General features: G+C 39.3%; 1 long non-coding RNA gene across 5 annotated transcripts in view; it reads left to right on the top strand.

Moving 5' to 3' along the window:
• LOC306661871 overlaps positions 1-23457 on the top strand; it is a 58330-nt gene that overhangs the window by 34569 nt on the left and 304 nt on the right. For 2 of the 5 annotated variants that reach the window (XR_013763987.1, XR_013763988.1), the window contains 6 exons: positions 4905-5030; positions 5324-5717; positions 8802-8856; positions 9992-10092; positions 13393-13545; positions 15499-15570. This is a non-coding gene — a long non-coding RNA (uncharacterized lncRNA). Of the gene's footprint in view, positions 1-1290; positions 5031-5323; positions 5718-8801; positions 8857-9991; positions 10093-13392; positions 13546-15498; positions 15571-23457 lie in introns of those variants that run through there. The other 3 variants (XR_013763989.1, XR_013763990.1, XR_013763991.1) reach the window with 3 other exon arrangements.

Genomic DNA, 23457 nt, shown 5'->3' with positions numbered 1-23457 from the left:
TTCACACATATGCTCTAGGAAGTGGCTAAACCATCTTGGATAAAGATCACACATTTTTTTTTAAAATCACACAATTGAGTATACTGGTGCCACCATAAACTTGTGATCTACAATTCACCTGAAACTCTATTCTATACATGTTTATTAGGTGGCTACTCTGTGCCACATAGTCTTTGTGTGTGTGTGTGTGTGTGTGTGGTGCTGGGAATTTGAACCCAGGGCCTTGTGCTTATGAGGCAAGCACTCTACCAACTGAGCTATATCCCCAGCCCTCACATAGTCTAATGGGATACATTAGTGAACCAAACAAAGTTCCCTGCCTCATATACCGTGCACCAAAACTCTCTCCCTTTATCAGCTTCTTCTCTTATACTAAAAACTACTTCAAACCTCTTTCTTCACCTCTACTTCACCTCTTTCTTCTACTTTGGACTCCTTCCCCAAAAAGATGCCAGCCTCCCATTTCACAGAGGTCACCTGAAGAGAATTTGTCATCCTCAAGTACTCAAAAATATTGGGACTTCCCTCCTGCTAAGCAAGCGTTCCCTGAGCTAGGACCCATGCCCTTACTTTTCCCATCCCAGCACTTTGCACACTCTGTTGTAACTTGTGACTTAATTATATATCTTTCCTGAGGTTGGAGAACCTGTCTGTGTTGCTCATGGCTCTGTCCCCAGCAGCTAGTACTTAGCATCTCCCTGGTACTCAATAACCTGGGAGAACAAGCATCCTCAAGGGACTCGTGTCTGGGAGAAAGATCGGGCTCTGAGATGAAGCCACTTCCCAGGCAGAGCCAAAAGGATGTCTTCCTAGAGGTAGCCACCTAGCTTCACATCTGGAAGCAGCACTGTCTGCATGGCTTCTGAAAGGCAGGAGTTGGAGATCTAACCTCACTGGTGAGGTTTCACCAGCATTTTCAGGACCCTGGAGGGGTCTTTCAGACTCCCCTGCCTGAAGGACTCTGGAGAACAAGACTGCCCCTGACAAGGCTCTAAAGAAAGCCTACAGTGAAGTTCCAAATTGGACTAAATACACCTTTCCCTCTTCTGCTTTACGCCTCTCTCTACCCATTTTCCAGTTGTACTGAATATAACTATATGGATGTTTCTCTATAGCAGAGGATAGAAATCCAACCCAAACTATGTTAACAAAAAAACACAACCTTCACATACAAAACCAGGGCAGGAAAGCCTAGGGGGATAAGTAACTAACTAGTCACTAGTATAAGTACACACTTATACTGGAACTTCATTGTGTGTATGTACTTATGTGTACAAGTATGCACATCTGTGTGCCTAAGTGTATATATGTGTATATTCTACATAAATACACACATACATATATACACATACATTTAAACACATATTTCTTTATTTATACTGAAAGACGTGAGTTCACATCAATAGCCCCATTCCAATCACTGAAGTTTCCATCTTTCCATGCATGTAACTCCCTTCTCTAACAATGAGAAATCGTCTTCTCGTTATCCTTAGTATCTTTATTTATTTTATCCATCTCCCTACCCCCATTTGTATGGAACCAATTTCCCACTGATGCTGCAATTCCTGTTCATATGTAAATATACTCCCTATTTATCCTGGGCTCCAATAAGCCATTCTGAGCAGGCCTCCCTCCCCCACGAACATAATACTCATCCCCTTTGGACTTGGACTACTGCACTATGCAACCCTCCTATAAATGTGGTCTCTTCCCCCAGCATAAGCTCAGACTCTCAACAACTCACAATGTGAAAACTTACCATACTTGCCCCAGTACAGTACTGAACTCTTCAGAAAGAGAGGGTAAGAGGAAGAGTACATCTTTTTTTAACCATTATTTATTACCAAGTTTAAAAATCATAATTCATGTCTACATCTTTATTTTTTAAGTTAGAACATTACAGATAATCCTTGTGTCTCCTTTGACAATCAGTCCAATTTTGGCCTGTTTTTTTTTTCCCCTCTAGATATAACCTCTGCTATTGGTTTAATATATATTATTCTACACTTTTTGGAGTAAGTTTACTTTCATATATATATTTTCAAGGAAAGTGTATTATAAATTTTAGGTGGTCCTCTTCCTTCCTTCTCTAGGATTTGCTACAGAGAGGAAGATCAAGAACAATATTTTATTTTCTTTGTATCTTTAGCTCCTGACCCAGTACCTCACACATAGTGATTACTTGGTAAAACATTTCTATTATGCTACTTAAGCTACACTCCCAGAAGTATAATCACCTGGTCAAAAGGTTTCTGTATCTTCCAATTATAGAAAGAAATGAGATCATATTTATTCTGCCATGAAGACTCTGAGAAGTATCCTGCCTCTTCAGGGCTGTGAAATCACATACTTACCATGTATCTCATTTATTTGACTCATTATTCATGTATACAGGAAATTCCCAACTTAGGAGGACTTCAACTTATGATCTTTCATTGATGATGGCTTGTTTTGCTGAATACCCCACTTTAGAATCACTCTTATTCGGGGGGGAGGGGGCACAACAGTGGCCTTTCATTTCTAACTGTCCAGGTGATTTGACCCAGGCCAGAGTAATCAATGATAGGAAGAAATCATGGTGTTTTAATTTGCTAAGTGGAATAATTCTGGCATAATGAATGCATTATGAAAAACGGGAAATTCCCATATCTCCCATGTATGTATAATATGTCAAAATACATTCTACTGTCAATGTATATCTAAAAAGAACAAACTTTAAAAAAAAAAAAAAGAATATTCCCATATCTCCAAACATAGCAATGATTCCAGCAAAAACATTCTTTTCTCTTTGGTATACCTAAGAAAAGGCCTGTAGGAGGCATCAAAGAAAGTTTTCACAATTAGGAAAGCACAATTTTACCACTGCAGGCACAGGAAGGTGGCATAGCTCCAGAGCTCTATGTCTCCATTTAGAGAACTCTGCAATTTGGATTCAGGAGACCTTGGATCCAGTCTCTGCCCTGCTCCTAGCTAGGGATTCTCAGAAAGTCATTGAGTCATCTTGGTTTCTGCTTTCATATCAGGGATATTAATGGGACTCCTACCTTATAGCATTATCACAAGGGCTAAGTGCTTCAAGAATGGACCCAATGTGTCAGGTACAAAGCACCATCCAAGCGGAAATTGTTAAGAGAGACACAGGACAAATGGTTAGTTTTAGAATACTTGAAGTACAGCTTCCCTGATTATTCTTCAGAGGGAGAAGGAAGATCCCTTTATGAGCATCTTAGTTTATCTTCTTTGCATTCTTGAAACAGACCCACGAGGTATTATTATTCTCATTTGAGGCTTAGAGTGGTACTACTGCCAGGGATTATAGGCAGAGATGGCAGAGCCCACCTTAGCCCTTTTTGACTTATGATTCCAGGCTTCCTGTCCTTGACCTACTTTCCCCAAAGGTAGGGAGGAAGGGAGAACTGAAAGGAAGCGATGTATAGGGAGGAGAGTGAGGTTGGTCAAGAACTTTCCTGAAAAAAGTCCTGTAGGTGATCACCAAGGGAGAATCTGGGCAGAGGGAGTTAAGTCTGGGTGTTTCAAGAGTTCAAAGGAAAAGGAGTAAGTTATTTATTAATGTATTAATGAATTAATTTAAAAATTAATTTAGTTTTTAGACAACCAAGTTTTAAAAAAAATTGCTAGAAATCAAAAAGTTGTGACTAAAACTGTACTAATAATTATGTATAACTTTCAAGGCTGTGACCTTGCACGCATCCTTTACACCAGGATATTCAGGGATCCTCACAGTCCTTTGAATTTCAACAATTCTCTCTGCAGAGTCATCCTGGTCCTGTTGTGTTCTGTTAGCATGTGAGCACCATGTAGGGGAAGTGGCTTTGTGTTATATAGGGATGAATCTTAAGTACCCAGAATATGTGCATGAAATATGGAAGACGCAAAATTTTTTCTTGAGGGAATGAATCTGGGAATTCGTGAATAAAATATGGCAGGGTCTCTGACAACCTGTAGAAGTAGAAAACTCATGTTACCACCCAAGATGTAAAACCTGACTTGTCACCTCCTATCTAGAATCAAGTATTTATGTTGGACATATAGATAACATGACATCATCAGTCCTGACCAGATTTGAAACAAGACTAAGGATAAAGTCTGCTGCAGATGTTGGTAAATAAGAGAGGAGAATGGAGCATCTGGCATCCCCAGTCAGCAGCATGGTGCGCATGAAAGTGGACAGAGGTCAGGGCATGCTCCATGTATGTGGTGACCAGGATAAGATCCTTCTGCCCTTGAGATAGAATTTAAAATGTTGGCAGTCTCTTATTCAAAAAATTTATTAGAACTGTAAGACCACGTCAATATGAAAGAAGCACGAGAAAATACAAGAAACAAACAGAACTACAAGGAGGTGGGAAAGTCCAGGTTGGGGACGTAGATGTCCTGTGCTCCAGGTCTAATGGCTAGGAGGTGGTTTCTAGGTGAGAAGAGGTGACATACAGGGCTCAGATTCTGCAGCTGTGCTATCTAGTACTGAAGCCTCAAGTCACATGTGGCAATTGAGCACAAGAAGCATGGTTTAGTATCACTGAGATGTGCAATAAGTGTAAAATTCACATGGACTTCAAGGACTGAACTATGAAGAAAGAATGTTAGTGATTAGCAATTTTCATTTTGATTATTTCTTGAAATTATAATATTTTGTAAAATAATCTATTCTGGTTAAATTCAACTTTTTTTACTATGGCTAGTTGAAAAATTACAATGTCATATATAACTTCCATTTGTGGCTCACATTATTTCTATTGGGCTACTGGTGTCTATAGCTACAATGCTAGGGTTCAATTCATTGCTTTGTCATTCATTTGCTGGAGAATCTTGGGAAATAACTCAATATTTCAGAACTCAGTTTTCTTATCTGTAAACAGGAACAATAGCACTTTCCATTACAGGATTGTGAGGACTGATTCAGTTAACTCTTAAATAGCATCTGGTATGGAGTGCATGTGTATCAAATGCAGGTGGAGCAAGGAGGGATGGAATAGCTTCAAGTCACCTGGAATCCTACCCAACACGTAGTAAGCACTCAATAATTTGTTTTTAATTAATAAATCTGCCATCCCCACTATATGAGTATTGAGGAAGAACTTAACAGCCTTCAAAGTACATGTCTCTATAGCTCTCCTTCACTTCTGGGTCCACCTGGCTCTAGATTCCTTGAGTGTACTAAATATATGGACAGGACAAATGGGTATTTTGAAGTTTCCTCGTACCATGACAGCAACATGAGCACCGAAGGGAACACTCTCTTCTGAAATACAAGGGAAGAGCAAGCGCCTTGACCTAATCAATCCTGCTCTTTCTTTCAAAGAATGTTCAAGGCAAAATGTTGCAAGAAAGGTGTGGAAGTCAAGGAAAAATATGGCAGAGTATACCCAAGCATCTGGGGAAGATGTCCACGTGAAAAAGGATAATGCCGGCAGACTGCTTCCTCAACAGATCTGAAGTGCTTCAAGGCAAGAGAGGAGCGAATGCGATCTCTTTTTAGCCCAGTCTATGTCTCCCTGACCAACCCTCTGTGACAGCCATGCTGAGCACCACTTTTTTCCCTGAACACCTACCCAAGCCCTTTCCTGTTCGTGTCTTTTCCGTCTTCCCTTTCCCTCCTTACCCACAGGTTAGAACTCAGTTCCTTTGTGAAGTCTTCCTTGGCTTCTATTCCAAGGGAAAGTAGCCGCCCCTTCATTGGTGCCTCTGAGCAACTGGTACGTATTTGTATTCAGACAGGTCACTTTATTTTCACATAGTCACTTTATTTTCTGTATTTTCTCACAGAAAACATTCTGAGTTCAGATTCTAGTTCAACCTCACCTTGACTGTGAAGTCGTTCCTCTAACTCACAGGGTTCCTGTGAGGAGTAAATAAAAAACTTGACACAAAATTTTACCCTTAAATTAATGCACTAATATTCACTTTTCTCACAGGAAGTATCAGTCAGGTTTAGTGACCTATGGCGCTTAACAAATAGGTAATTAATTCTTTAGTAACAGACCCATCAATCTCATAAGGAGTATATTTTGTACAAAAATATTATATGTAGGTATATGTAAAATATATTCATGCACATATGTTTTGCAGTAATATTAGATTTGTTTTGAAACATTCAGGGCTAGGGTTGTGGCTCAGTGATAGAGCACTTGCCTAGCACATGTGAAGCACTGGGTTTGATCCAGCACCACATTAAAAAACTTAATAAACAAAGTATTATTTTGAAACATGTAGACATTTTAAAGGAATAGCAATAAAGATAAATAAAAGTTCCAACATCTGCTCTGCATTCCATAATGAATTATCATATATATTTGCAAGATTTAGACTTCCAATTTCCAAAGGATCTCATTTCAGACTACACCAGTAAGATTGGAAACCTGGCCCATCATTCAGGAATATGTTCTCAGGCCATGGTCAAGTCTCCCTCATCAGGGAGGCCCTCAGCTCAGATTGTCATAAAAAGCATCTACACCACACTTAGAAATACAGCAACCAGGACCAAACACAGATATTCTCACTGCTGAAATAGAAGTCTTGACTTCTCTTCCTCTGGCCTTTCTGACCGGGAGAAGAAAGTTCAGTGTCACATCAGTGAAGCAAATCAGTCATTCATTTGGATTGTACAGCGTTGCTTACCAAATCCCAGAGGTCTGGTAGAAACTAAGAACATTTGTCAGAAATGGAAAACCCATTTTATAACCATCTCAGTATTCAAATTGTGTTCTCTTGGGGGAGATAAACAACAAAATCTATAAATCAATAAATTATACCATATTTTAAAGGTAATAAATTCCAGTGGAATCAGAATGGGGTGAGCAGGGTCAGGTGGGTAGGGTGAGGGGATTAGTCACCATATGGAATAAGGTGGACAGAGCAAGCCTCATGGAGAAGTTGAGAGTTGAACAAAACTTAAAGAAAGAGGATGAGTTCACCAAAGGGACATCTGGACAAGACAGATCTAGGGGGAAAACAGCTTCCCTAAGAAGTGGCATATCTGGTCTGTTCTCGAGTGTGTCTAGGGAAGAAGGCAAGAGCTCAGGAACAAGAGTTGTAAATTGGGCAGGGAAGGAATAGAGTGCCAGATCCTGTAGTAGCTTGTAGGTTATTTTAGGCATTAAGCTTTTACCTGAAGTTAAGTGGGGAACCATTGAAGGGGTTTGAGCAGAGCAGTGATATAACCTGACCTGTTTTTTAAAAGGTACTGTGTATCTGCTGTGCTGAGAATTGACTGAAAGAGGATAAGGGTGGACTTTGGGGCATTTGGTAAAAGGTTATTGCTCTCGTCCAGGCATAAAAGGATGATGACCATCACTGCCAGGAGGGGTAGCCCTAGAGATGGCAAAAGGAATAAAACCCCTGACATGTTGTAAAGACACAGCTGGACTTATTGACTGTCATTGACTTATTAAATATGGTAGGGGAGAGAACATGAAAAGAATAACTTCGCTGCCATGAACAACAGAATGGAATTACCAATAACTGAGAGGGGGAAGGTTTGGATACAGCAGAGATCAGGCATTCAATTCGGTGAGGTTAAATGTGGGATGTCTTCCTGACATTCAAGTGGAAATGTCAAGAAGGCTACTGGAAATTCCAATCTGGAGCTCAAGAGAGAGGTATTGGTTGGAGAAGTAAGTGTTGACACACAGGATGGTCATGAATTGAGCCCCAAGGGCACTCCAACATTAAGGGTCTTGGACAGGAAAAGTCAGTATAAAAAAAAAAAAAAAAAAAACTGAGAGAAAGCATTGAGATAAGAGAAAATGAATTCTAAGAAAATGTGTGCCAACGTGCTGGGCGTGGTGGTGCCCAACTGTAAACCCAGCAGCTTGGGAGGTTGAGGTAGGAAGATCCCAAGTTCAAAGCCAGCGTCAGCAACTTAGCAAAGGACTTAGCAACTCAGTGAGACTCTGTATCTAAATAAAATATTTTTAAAAGGGTTGGAGATGTAGCTTAGTGGTTAAGTGCCCCTGGGTGTTCAATCCCTGGTACCAAAAAAAGAAAATGCATGCTAAGGAAACCAAGGAAAGAGGGTTAAATGAAAAAGGTGGGAGAGATAAGGAGGTCAAATGTTGTCAAGTCCAAAAGGATAAGGATGAAATATCAACCCTTGGATATAGAAGGTAGTGGTCAATGGACACCTTGATAAAAGCAGTTTGGGAAGAATGGTGGGGGTGAGTGCATGATTAGGGCTGCTTTAATAGAAAATGAGAAGATGGTCTGGAGATAGCAAGTAAAGACAAATCCATCCAGGAGCTATGTGTCAAAGCAGAAAAAGAATTGGTGGTGTTGGTGGTAATAGGGTGGTGGGATGACAGAATGGGATGGATAAATAGTGGAGAGCAAAAAATAATGAGTTAGGAGAGGGAAAGGAGGAAAGAATTGCTGGAGGGGTATACCAAGTAGACCAATGGGAATATGCTCTATTGTACAAGGTTCATGGACTAGAGTTTCTTGTGGGGGAGCAGACAATGCTGGTACAGATGGTACAGATGATGGTACAAATGATAGGTTGAGGTGGTGGGAAGAATGTGTGGAAATCTCTTCCAATTGCTTCAGTTTTTCTGAGGCAAATTGACCAGTAGACCATAAGCTCCAAGCAAAGATAGGAGAGAACATGTTGAAGATTCTAAGGGAGAGAAAAAGGTTTGAAATAGTCATTGGAATATTGGGAGGATGAATGGAGCATAGCTACATACAATATCATAAGAGCCCCTTAAAGGTTTGTGGTCATGAATTTTTCATGAGACCAGTCATCCTAAGAGTTTAATTTTCTCCATTCACACTCATCTCCACAGGTGCACGTGTGGAGGCTGTGAGACATGAATTTAACCAGGCTTGCAGTTTTACCAAGTGAGTACCACTAAGTGAATGGTTGTGGTGAAACGGGGCAAGAGTCTCTCTCAGGTACATACAGTGGGGTGATCTCAGTGACAGATCATGGAACAAAGGAAGAGAGAATATCCAGGAGTCAGGGTCAGTGACAACTTAGTTGAATCGATAGATAGGAGGTCCTGGTGGGCTCCAGAATATTCAGGATGTGGGGAAGAGATGGAGTGAGCTGGAAATAGTATGTGATTGCAAGAATGAGATGCAAGCAACTGAGATGCCTCTTCTTCTAAGAAATTAATGAGATGAGCAGGCCTTAGTCCATTGCCCCTGTCTTTGCTCTGAAAAACTTGCAGAGCTCAGTTAACTACAGGACCAAAGAACTATTTATTTTTAAAATCATTAGGCTTTGGGAGCAATATCCTGAAGTAGGATGTTATCACTCTCAGATATTAACTTTTTCTCCCAGGTCTGATAGATAATAGTAGTATGAATGCACAATTTCTGGTAGGGTTACCTGTGGTCATTTTCTTTTCTTACCATTTAAAAACTGTATTGTGACCACAGAGAGGGAGGTCATAGATTATCTTGAGTCCTCTCCCATGAATTTTTCGCAAGGAAACTCTGTACAACTTTGTAACTTAAATGTTACTTATTAACTGATAAATTGCTGTCTCTCCTTGTGAGTTACAACACACTATGGTGTTTTCATACATTCCTGATTAATAATTGGTGATGTAGGGCAAAGTACAGAGGAAATCCACCCAGTCGACAAGGCTCCTAGTAACTGGATAGTGACTCAAGAAAACAGTCCCTGAGAAAACAGAGCGTAACCTACAAAAACAAAGAGGAAATGTCTTAAAACTGATATACATTCAATCATATCAAAAATGCCTGGTCTTCACCTGGACATGGTGGGGACACACCTACAGTTCCAGCTTCTCAGGAGGCTGAGGCAGGAGAATTGCAAATTTAAGGCATTTAGTGAAACCCTGTCTCAAAATAAAAAATAAAAAGAACCTGGATATAGGTGAGTGATAGAGAACACATGGGTTCAATCCCCAGTACCAAAAAAATAAAATGAATTGTATATAGTCATGACATTAGTTTTATTTTTTACATTTTTAAATAAAACTTTATTTTTAAATTTACTTTTCAGCTAAAAGAAAATCTTTTGTCTACATGAACTGTGGATGTGTTTCTATATATACTCTGGGTAGTGTAAAGCCTCCACAGTGACCCAGTCCAAGCTAAAGCAAGGTGATAGTTTTTTCTTTTCTCTGTAACAATGAAAAAAATCTTTTAATTAACCAATTTTCTTATAATGAGTTTAAATTAAAGATTGGTACTGGTCTCAGCAACTGTGAAAAAGAGTTGTTTGCAAAAGCCCCAAAGAAAGACATTTAACATGTTCCCCATTCGCCCTAGAAAGGGTTCCCGGCTTTATTTAGAAAGGATGATCAAGCATTGTCTTCCTCCAGTACTGATAGGGAAGGGAGCCATTGGTAATGGGAAGACCACACAGTACAGGCATTTTCTTTTCAGAACTGGAAGCAAAAGGGATACCCAGGGAAGGAAAATGTACAATTTAGAAAGTGAGTTACAGAGAATTTAGCAATTCCTTTTATGGTCTACAAAACCAAGACCAAAAAAAAAAAAAAAAAAAAAAAAAAAAAAAAAAAATGACAACATGCCTTTCCCTCACCCTTAGCCACAGCCTGCCTCTCCTTTCACCTCAAGAGTTCCTGCCCAGATGCATTTAGGCCTCTGGCCAGCTGAAGGAACAATCAGTACCTATAATTTCTAGTCCATAGAATGCTCAACTGCAGCTGTTTTTAGTGGATGTTCCCCCTTCCAGATCCCACAGTGGTCTATTTTAGAAAAACTGAAAGATTTGGCACTCCCTTGTTAAGAGTTAGGTACCTGCTAAGGCTTACAGAAAGCCCTGTCTGCTACTTGCCTGGATTTTCCCGGAAACTCTTGCTTGAGAATAATCAAAGAAAACACAAAGATCCTCGACTGGTCTTGATGATCAGAGTTCAGATATGACTTGATTGCACCTATTTGCTCAAAATTACCTTATCATAAAATCACTGTGTACACTGGTTAATCAATAAAGACATTTCTAGAACCCTCCCTAGATACAGCAGCTCTTTCTGGTTCTCATAATCTTGCAAGTTTGAGAAAGCAGATTTATTGCTTGTTCTCAGAAAAAGACATATACACTGAAATATAGGCGATATAATGGCATTTTTTATTAAAGGAAGCAAAGGTAACATTTTTTACTCTGGATTTTCAAAGTCTACCACACCTGCAAATTGAATGTCCTGTGCCACAGTTACCTTTTTCTATTCCCTCATTGCCTTCCTATCCTTCATTCTATTTTACACACACACACACACACACACACACACACACACACACACACATTAAACCTATTTCCTCACTGCCTGTATATTTCTTTCTACCTGCCACTCTGATATATATATGTAGCACATAGCCAGATTATTTTCAGAGCAGTCTCAAGTATAAATATTTATTCACTTCTTCCATGAATACTGATGTATTTGGAGTCTTTGTGTAATGAAAACAAACCCCTAATATATATACCCAACTTGACCCCCAAAACTTTTCACTTGGCATGTACTCTGATAATTCTAAAATACTGAAGACAGAAGAGCCTGTCCAATGGACAGACTCCCTTGGCCATACTCTGTCCCCAGTGTGCTCTTTCACCCACTGGGTAGCTGCAGCAAGGTTGTCCTGGTAACATCCAGAGTCACCACCTCCAGCCTGTCTCTCTGGTCCTTCAGCTTCTTGCCTCCACCAGCCAGCACCCTTGAGCCTTGCAAGTCCAACTACCAGACCAGCAGGCTCCCAAACCCAAGTCATAGACAAGTATGTCTTCATATTTGGAGATGGCTCATCACCTACCTCTCCAGGTACCAGTGCAAAGAGCAGCACAGGCTCACAAAGGTCACCAAGTAAAGCCAAATGGCTTTGCAGAGGACGAGTATAGATGCACTATAGCAAAACAAGAGTTTGACCTCTATTCAGGCACGAGGGCATAGGCATGGAGTCCTCAAGTTTCTTTCTGTTAGGCTACTCAAATACTGTATGAAAGAAGAAAACTCTTCTAGACTCAGCCAGTTTGCCTACTCTTTTGCTTGTTTTGGGGGGGCGGGGGGGTGCTGGGGATTGAACCCAGGGCCTTGTGCTTACAAGGCAAGGACTCTACCGACTGAGCTATCTCCCCAGCCCCTCTACTTTATCTTTGATCTACTCAATTTAACTATCAAGATTCTTGTACAAGATTAATTTTCAATGAACTTCTGAAGGTAGGTTATTTAAGGGGCAAGAGGTCTTTAAGAAATGTATTGGAAAAATAGAAAAACAGTGATTGTATCTGGTTTAGCAATAAGTGTAGAAGTCCCTATTTAAATTGGTCTTGTACACAATGTATATTCATGCCAACCATAGAAATGAAAAGTTGTACCCTATTTGTATACAATGAATCAGAATGTATCTGTAAAAATAAAAAAATATTTTGATAAAAAAATTTGTCTTGTTGCTTTAACAAAGGAATAGTAGGCAAAATTTAGAGGTATTAGTTAAAGAATGTAGATAGTAAACCAGTGTCGGCAGCATTAAGCATCTGGAAGTGGATACATCTTAATGCCTCAAAATTGAAATCTTCAGAATTGATTCTTTTGTTTTTGTTTGTTTGTTTGTTTTGTGGTACAGGGAATTGAACCAAGGGATGCTCTGTACTGATCTATATCTCCAGACCTTTTTGTGTTTTATTTTGAGACAATTTTGCTAAGTTGCCTAAGTTGATCTCGAACTTGCAATCCTCCTGCCTCAGCCTCCTGAGTAGCTGGGATTACAGGTGTGCGCCACCATGTCCAGCTTTTGAAACTGACTCTTTATTCAATTGATTCTTGATTTCTCAAAATTGAATTTGTCAAAATTAAGTATGACTGTTCAATATTCCAGGTCACAAATTATTTTGGCCTTTCATTTCTCTTTAAAAAAAAAAAAAAAAAGCCAGCATGGTAGTGCACACCTGTAATCTCAGCAGCTCAAGAGGCTGAGGCAGGAGGATTGCAAATTTGAGCCCAGCCTCAGCAAATTAGCTAGATTCCATCTCAAAATTAAAAACTAAAAAAGGGCTGGGGATATAGCTCATGGTAGAGTGCCCCTGGGTTCAATCCCTGTTACAAGAAAAAAAAGTACATTTCAGCAACTTTCTAGAATAAAGAGCATAATCTGCCATAAATGTAGCTTAATTTTTACTTGATATTTAATACTCAATTTAATATATTTTCACTTACTTTAGCAAACCCATTATGTAAAGGCAGTAGAGAGGAAAGTTTAATAGACAATATGTAAATTTTTAGAATCAAGAAAGGAAACTCAAGAAAAATACAAAAAAAATTATAAAAGAGTAAAGAGTGGATGCCAGGGTCTGGTAGGGATAGATGAATAGGCAGAGTCCAGAGGACTTTTAGGGCAGTGAAATTCTTTGATCTGACATTATGTATTTGTCCAAACCCACAGAATCTAAAACCTCAAGAGTAAATCCTAATGTGAATTATGGATGACAGTGATGCATCCATGCAGGTTCATCAATTCATCAATGTAACAAATGTGCCACCCTGACCAGTGTCGTTGACAATAAGGGAAGCTCTGGGGGAAGGGGAGTGCCCAAAGGTATATGAGAAGTCTATACTTTCTGCTTTACTTTGCTGTGACTCTATAACTACTCTAAAAAATAAAGTAAAAAAAGGAGAAGAAAAGAAAAAAGAGGGAGAGAGTAGGGTAAGAGACATGAAATGTATCAAGTTTGAAGGAGAGATTCTATCTGGCTGGGTAAATTAAGGTGACAGAAACAACTTCCATAGCCCAGGACTCCCAGGATGTAATTTTAATTTAGATCTCTCTTCTGGAATTCAGCGCCATGTACTCAACCTCTTGATATCTCCTTTACATAGTATAACAGGTACATTAAAATGGTTAACTTTCTTAAGATATGAAGCACAACAGTCAAATAGAAATAATATATCAAATTGAACACCCCAACGGAAGCCATTATTCATCCTCCTATTCCAAATCAGTTTCTTCTACAGTCTTCCTTATTTTAGTAAACAGCTCATCTCCACTCAGTTATACAAACCAGGAACCTGGGAGTCATCCCTAACACCTCAGGCCCCATGTGTAACCCTGTGTGTTTTGATTATTCTGTTTCTAAAATAAATCTGGAATCCAGCAACTTCTTCCCATCTCCACAGTCATCTTTGTCCAGAGATCGCATCATTTCTAGACTGAATCTTGCAAATGTCACTTAAATGATCCCTAAATTCTACTTGACATCTAATAATCCTTTTTCTCCCCAGGGTTAGAGTACTCTTACAAAGTCGTACGACTCTGGTCATGCTGTCCCTTGGGTGGCTTTCTTTTATCCTTCTCACAAACCCCTCATTCTCTCACAAGTGATGAGGTCTTGTAGGACAAATCCCTGTCCAGCTTTCCAGCCCCAACTTACACCCTCCTCCCCTTTGCTCACTATTTCAGAGTATGGGACACGCTAAGTTCCTTCCTATCCCATGACCATCCCTTCGATTTCTGTTCCCTGTGCCTGAACCCTATATTCCCCATTCTTCATCTGGCTAAACTCATTCTTAAGTTCTCAGCTGAAAGCTGAACACATCTGGGCTGCCCTCCTGATCCCAGCAATACAAATTAAGCAGATCTACCAGCATAACCTCTCATCATTCTGCTCATTTACCTTTCCAGCTGATAAAGAATGCCCCATAAGCAGCAACACTCACTAGGGGCTGCCCATGCATTCACCAGACCTGGTTCTAACCAGTCAAAGCTGCTGAAAAACTGTGAATTCTGAGCTCCGGTGGTATGTTAGATCCTCTCTGGACCTAAATGAAAACCCTCTGCTGACCAAAAAGCAACATGCCTTGATACTACCAATCATAAGAGGGATTGAGCAGTCCTTCTGACCAAACCAGACAGAGCTTCAGTGCTCACTTTGCATAACCCAACAAACCCCCCTTTTTAACTCACAAAGGCACTTAATTTCTCCCTTTTGTAAATGAAGTTCTTGCTGAATTTGTATACTACTGTTTTTCCCACTACCCACAGTTTGGTTTTTGTTTCTCCGCTGTTTTTTCCTCCACTAGAACTGGGAATTGAACACAAGGCCACACACATTAGGCAAGTGCTCTACCACTGAGCTACATTCCCAATCTTACTTCGAGACAAGGTCTCACTAAGTTGCCCAGGTTGACCTCGAACTCACAATGCCTCTGCCTCAACCTCCCGAGGAGCTGAAATGACATGAGCGTGCCACCGCACCCAGCCTACCCATATTTTATTGATCATTTCAGGGATCTTTTTGTATTTATTTTTACTCATTTATTTATTTTCGTGGTGCTGAGAATTGAACGCAGGGCCCTGTGCATGCGAGGCAAGCACTCGGTCAACTGAGCTATGTCCCCAGTTCCCTTTTTTCTTCTTCTTTCTACATAGTAACTCTCAGAGTTTATAATCAAATACATGTCTTTTGCAGTTTAATGTATGTCTCCCCTGCTAGACTATAAGGTTAGACTATTAGCCCTATGAGGTTAATAGCAGTATCTACTTTGTTTCCAGCTCAATCCCCAGTCCTGAAAGATATACATACCATACAGCCTAAGTGTGCAGTAGACTTCTATTCAGATTTGGGTAAGTTCACTCCATGGTGTTCACACAGTAATGAAACCCATTTTCAGATGCATTTTTCAGAAAGTCTCTGTTAAGCAACATCTGACTGGTGATTCATCAAGCGGTATGTTTATAGTATTTGCACTTTTCTATCTGTATTCAATAAATTCAATAAAATTTATTCTACAAAGAAATACACAGCAGGCATCTTTCTGTCACAGTAATTGTAAAACTAATTCCTTTGAACAGTGTGATAGTATCACAAAATGTTAGAAGTAATATATATATATCATATAATCAACCCATTTCAGAATATATTAAGACTGTTTTGTGTTTAACTATTACAAAGTTTCTACAGTAGAAACTTTGGAAATATATGTGTATACATTTTTTAAATATTTTTAGTTGTATATAGACATAATACCTTTATTTTTTATTCATTCTTTTAATGTGGTGCTGAGGATCAAACCCAGTGTCTCTATCCCTAGAGGCTCCCTAACCCATTGGCTCTATCACTGAGCCACAATCCCAGCCCCGAATTTTTGTCAATATTTCTGTAGCATAAATTTCAAGACACGTAATTTCTAGGGCTAGCTACTGCCAATTTGTTTCACCAACAATTCTCTGTACTTGGTATTACTGATATTTTAAAATTTTGCCAATGCAATTTTTTAAAAACTCATGGATTTAATTTGCTTTGACTATTTTGAAAGTCTGAGAACTGTCTCATACCCTTACTAGCAATTGATATTACTTCTTGTGAGTTATCCATTAAAATCCTTTTGTCATTTTTTTCTGTCAAATCATTTGTGGTTTTGATTACTCATTTATAGTAGCTCTTTTTAAATAATGGACATTAACTCCTTGTCTATGATACATTACAAATATTTCCTAGTATCTCTCTCTCTCTCTCTCTCTCTCTCTCTCTCTCTCTCTCTCTCTCTCTGGCTACTGGGGATTGAACCGAGGAGTGCTTTACCACTAAGCTATCTATATCCCCAACCCTTTTTTTTTTTTTTTTTTTACTTTTTTTTCAATTTATTTTTATTGTAAACAAATGGGATACATGTTGTTTCTGTTTGTACATGGAGTAACAGCATACCATTTGTGTAATCATACATTTACATAGGGTAATGATGTTTGATTCATTCTGTTATTTTTTCCTCCTCCCCCCACCCCTCCCACCCCTCTTTTCCCTCTATACAGTCCTTCCTTCCTCCTTTCTTGCCCTCCTCCCACCCCCATTATGTGTCATCATCCACTTATCATCGAGATCATTTGTCTTTTGGATTTTTAGGATTGCTTATCTCACTTAGCATGATATTCTCAAATTTCATCCATTTACCTGCAAAATGCCATAATTTTATTATTCTCTATAGCTGAGTAATATTCCATTGTATACATATACCACAGTTTCTTTATCCATTCATCAATTGAAGGACATCTAGGTTGGTTCCATAGTCTGGCTATGTGAATTGAGCAGCTATGAACATTGATGTGGCTGTATCTCTGTAGTATGCTGATTTTAAGTCCTTTGGGTATAGGCCAAGGAGTGGGATAGCTGGGTCAAATGGTGGGTCCATTCCAAGTTTTCTAAGGAATCTCCACACTGCTTTCCAGAGTGGCTGCACTAATTTGCAGTCCCACCAGCAATATATGAGTGTACCTTTTCCCCACATCCTCTCCAACACCTATTGTTGCTTGTATTCTTGATAATCGCCATTCTAATTGGGGTGAGGTGGAATCTTAGTGTAGTTTTGATTTGCATTTCTCTTATTGCTAAAGATGGTGAACATTTTTTCATATGCTTATTGATTGCTTGTAGATCTTCTTCTGTGAAGTGTCTGTTCATATCCTTAGCCCATTTGTTGATTGGATTATTTGTATTCTTGGTGTAGAGTTTTTTGAGTTCTTTATATATTCTGGAAATTAGTGCTTGATCTGAAGTACGAGTGGAAAAGATATTCTCCCACTCTGTAGGCTCTCTCTTCGCGTTGCTGATAGTTTCCTTTGCTGAGAGAAAGCTATTTAGTTGGAATCTATCCCAGTTATTGATTCTTGCTTTTATTTCTTGTGCTATGGGAGTCATGTTAAGGAAGTCTGATCCTAAGCCAACAAGGTGAAGATTTGGGCCTACTTTTTCTTCTATAAGATGCAGGGTCTCTGGTCTGATTTGAAGGTCCTTGATCCATTGTGAGTTGATTTTTGTGCAGGGTGAGAGATAGGTACCCCCTAACCCTTTTTATCTTTTATTTTGAGACAGGATCTCCCTAAGTTGCTGAGCCTGGCCTTGAACTAGTGATCCTCCTGCCTCAACCTCCTTGGTTGCTGGAATTACAGGTGTGCACCACCACACCTGATCTCATCATTTAATTTAAGTTTCATTTTGTAATTTAGACTTTTTTCTTGTATATACTATCAGGTCCCTTAATTTCCTTTGCAACTTTTGGATTTCTGTAATGTTTTAAAAGGCTTTCCTTAATTCAAAATAATAAAAATGTCTTTCTATATTTTTCCTAATAATTTATAGAATTTTTAATGCTTAATTGAAAATATGAAATAATTATATTTAATTGACCTGGAGGGCTGGGGCTGTAGCTCAGTGGTAGAGCATTTGCCTAGCACATGTGAGGTACTGGGTTTGATCCTTACACCACATAAAATAAATAAAATAAAGGTTATTGTGTCCATCTACAACTAAAAATATTTTTTTTTAAATTAACCTGGAACTGGCTGGGGAGATAGCTCAGCTGGTAGAGTGCTTTGCCTTGCAAGCACAAGGCCCTGAGTTCAATCCCCGGTACTGCAAAAAAAAAATAATAATAATTGACCTGGAATTTGTATATAAGGTAATACGGGTACTTTAAATTTTCTTTCCCATTAAAAGGTATATCTGATCAGGAGATAGAAACCAAACCCTAGTGTTTAATAGTTTAACAGAGGCATCACACTGTCATAGTAGGATAATTTTAAAGGCATTACAATAATGCTAAAGGATACTCTTGGGCTGAGAGAGCTAGTCAGGCAAGGATCAACTTGGAAGGAGGGCTTTCTCCCCAAAGCTGGGATTCCAAAGTGGCTGAAGAAGGTATGGTTGTAGATCATTAAATGCAGAGAAATGATTCGGGTTGCCAGACCACAGCTGGTCCACAGTTGGCAGGAGAACAGGAGCACACTATCCACTTTCAGGAGGGCCATGGAAAACAAACTCTGGAGCCAGGTCAGGTGCACCGAGGGAGTTGGAATGCAAAAGCATCAAGTTCAAGGCCTGGGACAGGGCTCTAAGGTTACTGAGGGAAGGACACACGCACACACACACACACACACACACACAGAAATCTGGAGAAGGGACCTCCTCTAACCAATCTGGAAAATGACTCTGAGGTTAAAAGCTGTGAGGACACTGAGGAGCACACATACACACACAGGAACCTGGGAGATGGAACCTCTTTCTCTGGTGATGTCTCTCCAGCATCCTCTACTGGCAAAGTGTGATTTAACATCATAATCTCTAAATTGCTTAAACAACCCAGTCTTTTGTCAAAGAGCAGGTTTTGAAGGATGAATGTGGAGATCAGAGGCACTGAATTGATAATTGGCGTGGATGGTCAATTGTCCCCATACTTTTAAAAAAAATTCCACTTTTTATAACGTGATTTGAAATATCATCCTTACATGTTCATGTATTCATGGTTCTGTCTGGGGATTTTTGTCTTCTGTAGAAGTATTTGTAAATCCCTGTATTAGTGCCAGTTTTAATCACTACAGCAAAGTTGAGGATATATGACTTTGTTGAGACAACTGACAACATTTGAATGGCGGTTAGATGGTGGTATTGTATCAATGTTACCTTCTTTTTTTTTTTTTTTTTTTTTCCTTTTTTGAGGTGCTGGGGATTGAACCCAGGGCCTTATGCTTGCAAGGCAAGCAATCTACCCACTGTGCTATATTCCCAGCCCCCTCAATGTTACCTTCTTGATTTAGATGATTTTCCTAAAGCTATGTGGAATGGTTTCTTGTTTTAGGAAATGTACACTTAAATATTGAGAGGTAATGGGGCATCATTACCCTCAATTTACCCTTAGTCAGAAAGAACATGATAAATATGATAAAATATTAATAACTGGGGACTCTTAGTGAAGGGACCATAAGAGTTCCTGGTACTGTTCTTGCAACTTTTTTGTGGGCTTGAAATTATTTCAAAATTTTACATTTATGAAAAGAAATAGGGACTGGAGTTGTGGCTTAGTGGTAGAGCGCTTGCCTGGCATGTGTGAGGCCCTGGGTTCGAGACTCTGTACCACATATAAATAAATAAAACTAAACAAAAGATCCATTGACAATTAAAATATGTATTTTCTTAAAGTTTATATTTAAAAAGGAAATACAGCCAGGCACGGTGGTGCCTGCTTATAATCCCCTATTAGAGAAACCAAGGCAAGAGGATTGCAACTCTGGGGCTAGCCTGGGCAACTTAGCAAGACCCTTTCTCAAAATTTAAAAAATAAAAATAATAAAAGGTTGGAGGGGTAGCTCAGTGGTACCAAGCATTTGCTAAACCTTGGTTCAATCCCTAGTACTACAAAAAATAAAATAAAGACATAACCACACAAAAAAGTGTTCAACTTCAAATTGTAATAAGTTACATGAAGAAAATTAAAGTGTTTGTTTATAGGCAATAGAAGGAGATGTAGTTGATACAAAAGGGGTTATGGGAAAATGACTGTGGGAATGACTTTGGGGCTGAGCCTTGAAAAATGAGCAGGAGAAAGCAGGTAAAGAATTGGAATAAAAACTTTACATAGATGTGAAAGAAGTGGGCGGAAAAGAGGAAATATGGGGAAGAACTCAGCATGAAAATTGGCTACTTGGTCAGTGCAGAGACTAGCTGGTGGAGTGGGGTTTAATGAGGCTGAGGCTCTTGATATGACCTACATTTTCTTTTATGAGATGACTTAATGACTGAAAAGGACTAGTTAGAAGGCCACTTTAGGAGCTCAGACATGGGCCATGTGAACAGTAGCAGAAGTGGAAGAAGCTATGGAATCCAGATTTATTTAAGAAACAAAGGCAGCAGGATAGAGTGATGGATTGGACATAACGTCTGATTAGAAGAGGCCAAGATAAAAACCCTCTGGGTTGTGGTTCCTGCCAATGTATGAATAGAAATGCCATTTATTACCAAGGGAGAACTGGAAAAGAAATAGATATGTGTGCCAGGCATGGTGGTGCACCCCATGATCCCAGGGACTCAGGAGGCTGAGACAGGAGGATCACAAGTTCAAAACCAGCCTCGGCAACTTAGCAAGGCCCTAAGCAACTTGGCAAGACCCTGTCTAAATAAAATATAAATGGAAGGAAGGAAAAAAGAGAGAGAAATGTGTGAGAGTGAAGATTTAAAAATAGATATATGTGATTAAGAATTCATTCTGGGCCTGGGTGTGTATCTCAGTGGTAGAGCATTTGCCTACAATGTGCAAGGCCCTGGGTTCAATCCTCAGCTCCACAAAACAAACAAAAAATAAATTAATTCTGGTGTGGGCAGGGGTGTAGGTCAGTGATAGAGCACTTACCCAGTATGTGGGAGAACCAGGGTTCAATTCCCAAGATCACAAACAAAACTCCATCCTGATCAAGTGAAATCTGTGTGTTCTATATTCTATAACTTTTTAATGAAAAAAATTGATATACCTGTGAGACATATAAGTGAAAATAAGTTGAAAATTAGCCTTTAAAAGTGTGCATTTGGAAAAGTCAGGCAATGGAAGATATTTAAAGTTGCTGTGCCCCCAACAAAAAATAATCTCTTATTTCTTTAAACTTTGCATATTTCCTTTAACACTTACTTTATTCATTGGTAGTTTTTTTTTATTTCTGGATTACAAATATATATGTTTTACTTATTTTCCTTCTCCCTATGCTGCTTTCAAATTATAGGAGCTAACATATATTTCTTAAAGAGAATTTTAAAATCAAATTAAAATTTTGAGTGGGTTAAATTAAATGACCATTAAATTCCTTTTACTATGAAGTTCCATAAACTTCATAAAAATATAAAATTAAAATATAAAATTAAAAGGAGAGGGGCTAGGGTTGTAGATCAGTAGTAGCGTGCTTGCCCACACACGTGGGGCTGTTGGTTTGATCCTCAGCACCAGATAAAAAAAGGTGAATAAGAGAAATAAAGTTATTGTGTCCATTTACAACTAAAAACCTTTTTTTAAAAAAGGAGAAAAAAATGCCTATTTACAACATGGAAAATAGACTATTTGTATTATACAGATTTCACATTGGGGTTTTATAGATTGAGCAATTTCTTTCTGCTGCTACTGCCAAGAAGTACTAAATATTACCATTCTCTACATAATCATAACTGAATATTTGGTCAAAGAAATTTTACTGCTAAACCAAATAGACCAGACAATGGCTTTCCATAATCAACATAATAGAGAAAGAATTAGTTTGCACTTCTATAACCTTAAAGGATGTAAAGACTTGGCAGCATGCCTAAGCCACCTCCTCTCTTACATAATAGGGATCATTTGGTAGGTGTAGCAATAATAAAATTTAACAGTTGGAGTATAGAAGAGATCACACTAAACTGTAGGCACCTGAGAACTGGGCCTCTAACTCTGGCAACCCAACCTCTAATTGGAGAACTCTGAATCTCCCTTCTTTCTCAAAGTGAAAAAATCCCTGCCACATGGCTCTGCCTGGTGGCCTTCATGGGCCTGTGCTACCTTCTGCTCTGATACTGGCAGAGGGGCAAGTGGGAACCACCTCCAAGACGGGTATGTCTTCATCATGGGCTGTGATTCAGGTTTTTGGAATTTGATGGCCCAGAAGCTAGTCATAAGAGGGTGGAAGGTGCTGGCTACGTGTCTGACAGAAGTGGGAACTGAACAGCTGAGGGACCAGACATCAGACTGGAGGCAGTGAGCTTAGACATCACCACAACAGACAGTACTGCTGCAGCTGCTCAGTGAAGGCGCATGTGAGGGACAGAGTTTGGCCAAGGGAGGAGGAAGGGGCAATTTGTTAGACAAACTGCTTTGTTCTCAATGTCCTAGAATAACCAAGTAATGTTTCAGGTGCAAATTTTTAGGGCTTAGTTTGGGCATATATTTGGAATGTATTTTCATTGCTAATGCATATATTAGGTACGATGATTGTTTTCAGTACAAGCATTTTTATGAAGGCTTGGAGTCAAGATAGCTCTGGAATATTCAGGTTCTATGGTAGTGTTTAATATAATATAAAGCTGCTCCCCCCATCCTTTACGCTGCAGTCATTGCCCTGCCTCCCAACTTCTTGTCAGTCTGTGAACATCCTAGCTAGCTATTTGTTCATCAGTCAGCTTGCACGTATCTTTCTCCGTTATTGGTCCCGTTAACCCACAAAATTTGACTGTTTAAGGATAACTCCCCGCCATTTTCTCTCTTCTTCTCCTCACTTTCACGCTTTCTCTCTCCTCCTCGATTTTCACACTCTCTCTTGTACGCGCCCTTTCTCTTTTCCTCTCATTTTCTCTCTTACCCTGCAGGGAGACATTCTGTTTGCTTAATAAACCCTCTTATGTGAGTTCCCGTGTCCGGAGTGGTTTCTGGGTTCTTACAGTGTTTGTATCTGGGTAGAAGTGGGAAATGAGAGATGGCAAGGTATAAGCAGTAAAAAAATAGAAACTGGTAACTGGTAGAAAAAGCAAACTCTGCAGACCCATGATCAGGTCATAAACATGCTGATTGGTAAGTAAGGGGTGCTTCATCTTTCTCATTTTAACTCTGAGAAATAAACTTGGTTCACAAGAGAATTCTCAGTTACATTCCTGCTATGGTTTTTGTGTGTCCCCAAGAAATAACTGCTCAGTGTCAGTTTGGGCAGTTGGGGGCCTACTGGAAGATGTTTGGA

This window comes from Sciurus vulgaris, assembly GCF_902686455.1.
Source record: "Sciurus vulgaris genome assembly, chromosome: 5".
NCBI lineage: Eukaryota > Metazoa > Chordata > Mammalia > Rodentia > Sciuridae > Sciurus > Sciurus vulgaris.
The sequence above is the reverse complement of the archived record's forward strand: the minus strand, read 5'-3'. Positions and strand labels throughout refer to the sequence as shown.